Source organism: Typopeltis vanoorti, chromosome 14 (genome assembly GCF_054136105.1).
Source record: "Typopeltis vanoorti isolate ZY-2024b chromosome 14, IOZ_Tvanoo_1.0, whole genome shotgun sequence".
In the NCBI taxonomy this organism is placed as follows: domain Eukaryota; kingdom Metazoa; phylum Arthropoda; class Arachnida; order Uropygi; family Thelyphonidae; genus Typopeltis; species Typopeltis vanoorti.
This window is the reverse complement of record NC_143562.1, coordinates 10,141,468-10,149,398: the sequence shown is the minus strand read 5'-3', so window position 1 is coordinate 10,149,398 and position 7,931 is coordinate 10,141,468. Positions and strand designations below refer to the sequence as shown.

At 37.3% G+C, this 7,931-nt stretch overlaps 1 pseudogene; it reads left to right on the top strand.

Annotated features, from left to right (window-relative positions):
• The first annotated feature begins 7,295 nt into the window (after window positions 1-7,295).
• LOC150099197 (5S ribosomal RNA) lies at window positions 7,296-7,414 on the top strand (annotated as a pseudogene).
• Window positions 7,415-7,931: the final 517 nt, after the last annotated feature.

Here is a 7,931-nt window from a genome sequence, read left to right as displayed (position 1 = left end):
TTTTCAGCAGATACTGATTTTTCTGTGGCATTTTGGGGGCCAAATGCAAGTAAACAGATCTGTCTTTTATATCACTCATCTCATTATGATTTTGTGCGTAGTGTGTGTGTGCATAGTGAACACATTAGTAAAAACCCTGGTAAACGTTCACTTGCTAAGGTTTGTTTGAATTCTATAACTTTATAACCGCGATAACGTGCTAAATCTAATTCTGGAGTGCACCAATAACCTGTAAATGAACGGTCCATATGAGAGCATAATGGGGCCATTTTGGAAGCACACTTTCCACACAGGGGAAGATTAATTTTTCATTAACTGTGATGGACAAAACCGGTAAAAAGAGATCGGTAGGTGCTTCCACTTTTGCATGGCAAATACAAAAGTATACCCCAGGAGAATAGTCAAAATTATCGATAATAACTTCGGGATTCCCCATAGGAAATACCTGGTATTTCATTACCCATAGATAAAGGCTATTGCATTCCAAATAGTGAATAACTTCCCCTTCTGACTGAATTTTGTGATACATTTTGTAGCAGTCGGTTCTACCACCATGCAGAGCACTACAAGGTAATATGGGTTCTGGAATATTAAGAGCAAGAATAAAGTTTTTCAAGGCTGTGTTTTCAGAAATTTCTGTATTAAATTGCATTCCCAAATTGAGATAACGTCAAATCCTTTGCTACGAGAATAGTTTTCACGATCCTTTGTTTGCTCGAAAAGGGAAATCATGTCTCTGTTTCTGTATGGTTGGAATGTACTTGGTCTGTAGCGCTTTTGACAGCCATGGAAGAAGCAACTGTAATAATCAAAAATTAAGCTTCCACATTTCCCATCAACAAAATAAGGTCCGATGCAGACTTCTCCCCCCACAGAAAATGCAGGTTGTATGGTTATGTTGTTCTTGCCATTTGAGCCAAGCCAAAGCCTTTCGACTTTGCACGTTTTCCCCTATGTAATCCCGAGCAGGAAGTATTGCCAATGTGTTAGGTTTCAAAAAGTTTTGGAGAAATACTCTCAAACATACTCCTGGAATTGTAATGTCATGGGGAAAGGGATCAATCTGGGTGAGCTGTATGAAGAGAGTGCTAAAAGTGTTGCAACTGTCACACAAAATACTCACGTCATCTTTCATATAAGCTAAAAGTTCCACTTTCAGACAGTATTCAGTGTCTAGCTGATTTTCGTACCAAGTCTCGAACTCTGTATGAGTTTCTTTCTTCATAAATTCCGGCTGGAAATATGATTTTTCGGGGATGACTCCACGATAATCCAGAGATTCGGATGTGTGAAACTTATGAGAAAAGAAACCCTTACGAACTTCTAGGAGATCGAACATGGCTGGCAGTTTCCTAAGAGCGACACTAATGTAGGAAAAATTGTCAAGAAATATGTTTTCATTGGGTCATAATAGATAGCAAGTATCTTCGATCCGTCAAACACTACACAGGGTTGGAAATTTTTTGAAAAACGATATTCCAAAATAAAGTACCTGTCAAAACCACGAAAATTGTGTGCCATCACATGGACATTTTCGTATTTTGGTTTGACAGTCCGAAGGATCCTGTCATCTTGTCCCCGTTTCATGATATTCTTGACAGAAAAAACAGTTCATCCAGAAAGGACTCACACAGTTTTCACCCCAGAACACACGTTCGTGACTATCAAAACCAGTTATGCAAAAGACTGGTACATGACGATGATTTTTAGCTTTAGTTTCTGTGTCAAAAAATCATAGAAACTTGTTTATTTGAGACCTACGATTTTTGCACAAAGCAATTCTGTTTTGGGTGAACTAATTTGCAGTGAGAAATTTTCAGGTGGACAGATGTAGCTTTTATCTGTAGGGAAAGTAGCCAAACACTGTCCACAACGATGGATTTTTGAACAAATATTATTTTGTATGTGCAAATTCAGACATTCGTTGCCGTAAAAAAATCTGTTGCATGACTGACACAAAAGAAGGTTCTGCACACTATGATTGGCCTTTGTGCAGCCATGGGTCCACACATTTTGGCATCTATGCATTTGAAATTTGATAGATTGTTTGAATGCTTTCAAGCAACTGCAGCAATAATAGCTATTCCCAAACAGCGCTGGCTCTACGAACAAAATCATAATGAGATGAGTGATATAAAAGACAGATCTGTTTACTTGCATTTGGCCCTGGAAATACCACAGAAAAATCAGTATCTGCTGAAAAAAATTACAATTTGGTATTCCAGAGTCAAATGCTTTTGAAAGAGACCTGCTTCTGGAATACCGCAAGAAATGAGCAGAACCCCTGCAATTTTGTGAAGAGATAAAGCCCTCTTTTATTGTAACTTTTAACAATCTAACTGCACTTATCTGTATGTTTGGGCATCATTAGTGTGTGCAGAAACACCCAGAACAAGTGGTCGGGCCATGCAAAGATTGTCTTTGTTGGTAATTTCCACAATAGCTTTTTGCATTTTCACAAATTCATCCAGGAAAAGCAGCATTCTTCTTTTTACATTGATTTTTCTACCACCACCACCACCATTGTTACTTATATTGATAAGTATGATATCTATAGAAAGATCATTTGCCAAAAGAAACTCATGTTTAGATTGGGCGACAGTATAAAAAGCATCAACTATCCTTTGGATAGTTAATTCAGAAAGCAACATGAAGGGTAATTTAATATTGCTTTCTAAACTGGATGCACTAACGCCCAACCGTCAAACGTGAGAAAAAGTTCCTGAACTCGATAAACGCTGAATGATCTCATTAAGCATATCTCGAAATATTTCAAAAAAACACTCTGGTGTAAAGAGTTCAAGATCACGAAATTGTATTTGATATTCCAATTGACGAGTTTGATACTTGATAGAATTACGTGATCGGGCCACGGAAACAGTATAAAAGTCCCTGTAGAGTGAGAGTTCAATAGTAGAAGTAGAGAGTTTAGTTTCACATCCAGAAACTGAATGCAAATTATATAAATTTTGTGTGTGAAGTGGGTGGGTCGCGACTTTCTCCGGCCACACCAGCAATTGTTACATGAGGATTACTACCATGTCCTGTGCTTTGTTCATTTTCTCCAGCATTTTCTCCTGTCAAAAAATCAACCTCTAAAAAAATGGGTTGATGAATGAATATATTCCATCACCATCAACAAAAAGAATAATGGATGATCACTATTAAAAAAAAATAAAAAAATAAATAACAATTAGTTTCTAGATTTCAGAAATTTCGTTTAGAAATAAAAAAACTCAATGTCATCCTGAGGTGATATTTGCAATTTCGACGCTACATGAGACTTTCACTAACACACTTTTATTAAATATCAGCCCTCAAAATTTTTTCCCAAAAATCCTAAGAACCAAAAATAAAAATACAAAATCTTTTATGGGCATTTCACTAAACAGGAAACAGTTTGAAGTATTTTCATGAAATGTTACTCATCATGTTTTTTGCAATTTCGACACTACGCGATGGTTTCACTATTCACAATACTACTAAATAACCACACTCAATAACTTTTTCCTATCAAAAAAAATAAAAAATAAAAAAAATATATATATATATATATAATGACTTATGGGATTACACTTAACACAAAACAGATTGAAAATCATGAACATGATTTTTAATATTCCATTGCAAAAACCACATTATAACTTTAGAGAAAAAATTCGCTAATGTAGTCACTAAAAATTCCATCATCATCATCATCATCATCAAAGTCCTGCCATGTACCCTCAAGGGGTGTACAGGACATGATAGTACTACATGAAAAAAATTACATCATTACTAACTTCCTATCTACAATTTTCCTCCAAATCAGTCTGTTACTTGTCAAGACTCCAACATTATCAGATCTTATATTTCTATCGTCTAAGGCACTTTGTACTGTATCAATCCACCTACATCTTGGTCTTCCTCTGGGTCGATTTGCTGCCAACCTGGCAGAGAACACTCGTTTTGCTAATCTTTCTTTGCCCATTCTGTTTAAATGACCATACCACCTGAGATTAGCTCTGCTAACGCATTCCTGGATACTGACAATGTGAAGTTCTTTCATAATATCCTCGTTTTTAATATGATATTGCCATCTGTTCACGCCTCTAATCTCTCTCTCAGGACTCTCATATCTGTGGTTTCTAGTCTTTGGACAAGTGTTTTACTTCTGACCCAGCTCTCAGATCCATAAGTTAAAACTGGTTTGAACACTGTCTTGTATACAGCTAATTTATATTCCGACTAATTTCTCTCTTATTCCATATGAATTTATTCAATTGACTTCCTACCATACCAGCTTTGCTGATTCTGTTGTCTATTTCTATATTTGATTTACCATCTTCAGTAAATTTCGTGCCTAAGTAGCTGAAATGTTTCACTTGTTCCACAGGTTCTCCATTCACAACACAGTTGACATTTTCAATGATTGTACCTATTTTCATTGTCTTTGTCTTTTTATTGCTGAACTTCATACCATATCTATTACAACAGTTATTCAATTTAGTCAGAGAAACTTGCAGACTGGTTATCTTCATCTTGTCAGAAGTGTCCCACCAATGACGACCCGATTCCTTATACACTAATATATCTTCATTTCTATTCAAACCAATAACGTCACTTATTTACAACTAACAAATGACATCACTTATCTACATCTCATAACAACAGACACTCACCTCACGATTCCTTATCTTACCTTGATCTCGATCTTGTTAGAAGTGTCCCACCAATCACGACACGAATCCTTATCTCTAATATATCTTCCTTTCCATTCAAAATAATAACGTCACTTATTTACAACTAACAAATGACGTCACTTATTTACAACTAACAAATGTCGTCACTTATCAACATCTGAAAACAACACGTACCCATGACACAATTGCTTATCTTATCTTGTTCAAAGTGCCCCACCAATCACGACACGAATCCTTATCTCTAACATCACCCATAATTCCATATGCGAACAAAACACAAGAACTGAACCACTGACAAATATGCCCACAGCGAAATTCCAAACATTCCAATCTCATGACGTCATGTCCACAATGACGTCATCTTCTTATCAACCAACGACGTCACGATTCCTTATCTTACTTGATCTTGTTCAAACTGCCTCCCCTACTACTTGTCTGTTATCTCCCCTACTCTTCTCCATGTACATGGCAGATCTTCACAAATTTTCCCCATCCATCACTGCCCTCTATGCCAATGATCCAATTATCATAGTCAGATCCCTCTGTGCGCATCTGGCCACAAAAAGCTGCAGAGAGCAGTCAACGAATTAGAGAATTGGTATAACAAATGGCGTATCGCAATCAACCGAGGAAAAAGCTCTGCAGTACTTTTCATCAGACGTAACACAGAACCGAACACAGGCATACAAATCTTTGGAAAAATCATCCCTTGGCACAACTCTACCAATCATCTGGGAGTTCATCTTGATAAACGCTTAAATTTCAAGACTCACATAAATGGTGTCTCCACTCAAGCAAGTTAGACAATAGCACAGCTATATCCACATTTCAATAGGAACAGCTTCCTAATCATGAACAACAAAATTCTCCTCTACAAATCAGTGATAAGACCTCAACTAACTTATGCCTCTCCAACCTGGGGACGCACAACTAAAAGAAACATCAGCAGATTACAGACGATCCAGAGAACAAATGCCTAAGAATGGCATTTAAAGCCCCTTGGTTCGTCAGAAACCTCCAGTTACATCAAGAAGCCAACCTTGCAGATATCAAGATCTATATGATAGGCGCTGCAGAAAAATTCTTCACAATCACAGATAATCACCCAAATCAGCTAATTCGACAGGCACAGACTACAAACCCTCAGATCCCTTCAAACCAGTGGCGGCCGGTATAAGCACTGCGACACTGCAGCACCCCAAGGAAAAAATTAGAAATTAAAATTTTGTTTGTGTTTATAAATAATAACAAAGCTTACAACATCATCTAAACGCAATACAACATGTTAAAGGTTACAGCTTATGTTTCGACAGTGATTGAATAGTTAATAATTGGAATTGTATGATTAATGCTTGAGATTACATAATGTTGGAGGTTTAATGGATTTTTTACAACACTCGGAAAGGATTAAAAAGAATTTAATACTTCCTATATTTCGTCCTAGTCACTAGGACATCTACGGGGATTACAAAAATAACTAATCTAACATAACACAAATATCATACAATTCTAAGCCCAACCACGTGGGTGACACTAAAGTCCTATCTAGGTGGTGCGCCCTCTAAGGGCGGTTGTAGGTGGCCTTGAATATAAAGTAGGATCTCTGGTGATGAGTGTTTCCCAAATTTTCGGAAGCTTAATGCAACCGTATTTATTAAGATTTGGTTGATTTCTAAGAGCTGCTGCTGCTTCTAAGAATAGTCTCTCTTTCTTGAATTTTCTGTGATGGAGCATGGTGGTTTTCTTCCATGATACCCTCTTCCATGATGTAAGACTTGTGTTCCTCTAAACGGATGGATGCTGATCTGCCTGTCTGTCCAAAGTATGCCAGCTTACAGGAACAGGGTACTTTGTAAACTCCAGGCAGAGAGAGAGAGAGGAGGGAGCTGATCTTTTGTAGAACGGATAAGGGTAGCAAGTTTGTGGTGGGGTTTATATGCTGTGTGTAGGTTGTAGTTTTTTAGAATCTTGGCTATTTTTTCGGATGTGTCACGGATGTAGGGTATGGTAATGGCATTTTTAAATTCTTGTTGACGAGAAGGACCGGGAATGGAAGAGGAACTAATTATTTTTTTGATACTGTGAGCGCTGTAGCCATTGGAGAGGAAAGTGTTGTGTATGTAGATAAGCTCAGTAGTGAGGGCGGTTCCACTGGAACAAAGATTGTGGGCTCTCTTGGTAAGAGTTTTAATAATGCCATATTGTTGAGAGGGGTGGTGGTGTGAGAGTTTGTGAATGTATCTGCCTGTGTGTGTGGGTTTTCTGTATACAGTGAAGGCAAGTATATCATTAGGCAGGCGTGTGACTAAGGTGTCTAGGAAGGGTAAACAATCGTTCTTTTCCTTTTCCATAGTAAACTGGATTCTTGGATGTAGGCTATTGAGATGACTGAGGAAGGAGTCTAATGTGTCTGGGCCATGAGACCAAATAGAGAACACATCATCTACATATCTTAGCCAGATGGAAGGTTTGAGTGGGGCTGAGTCTATGGCTCGTTTTTGAAAATCTTCCATATAGAAATTGGCAAGGGGGGAGAGAGGGGGGAAGAAGATTTATATATAAATTCTGCACTGGGTGTAAACCTATAAAAGATATTATTTGGAATCTCTTAACGCCAACGGTCATCTGGCGCTGAATACACCGGTTCTCGTCCGATCACCGAAGTTAAGCAGCGCTGAGCTTGGTTAGTACTTGGGACGGTGACCACCTGGGAATACCGAGTACCGTTGGCATGAATTTTTTTTTCCCCCCACGCTTCCTTATGAATTTATTCATAATTGAATAAATGAATTTATTCATAAGGAAGCGGGGGAAAAAATTCCTTATGAATTTAGGTTTTTAATTATAATTTTAATTAATTATAATTACACATTATGAATGATGGCATAATGTGTAATTTATTCTTAATTATCATTTAAGCTATAAAATATATTAGTAGTATAGCTTTTTCACAAGGAAAGAAAATTATGTATACACTCATAAGTAATTAAATTTATAAACTCATAAATTATGTATACTCCCTAAGACAGAATATTAAGATCACTTGCCTAGTAACGTGTTGGGCCTCCTTCGGCGAGATGACCGCTTCCACCTGCCACGGAATCCTAGAATTCCGCGAAAACTTGTAGGTGTTCCCCTACAATGACTGTGAACTGACTTCAGTGAATGTGTAAAACACCGATTTTTATTAAATGGACCTATTTCTAGAACAGTTTATGTTACTTTATTATTTGTAATATTATGTCGCAT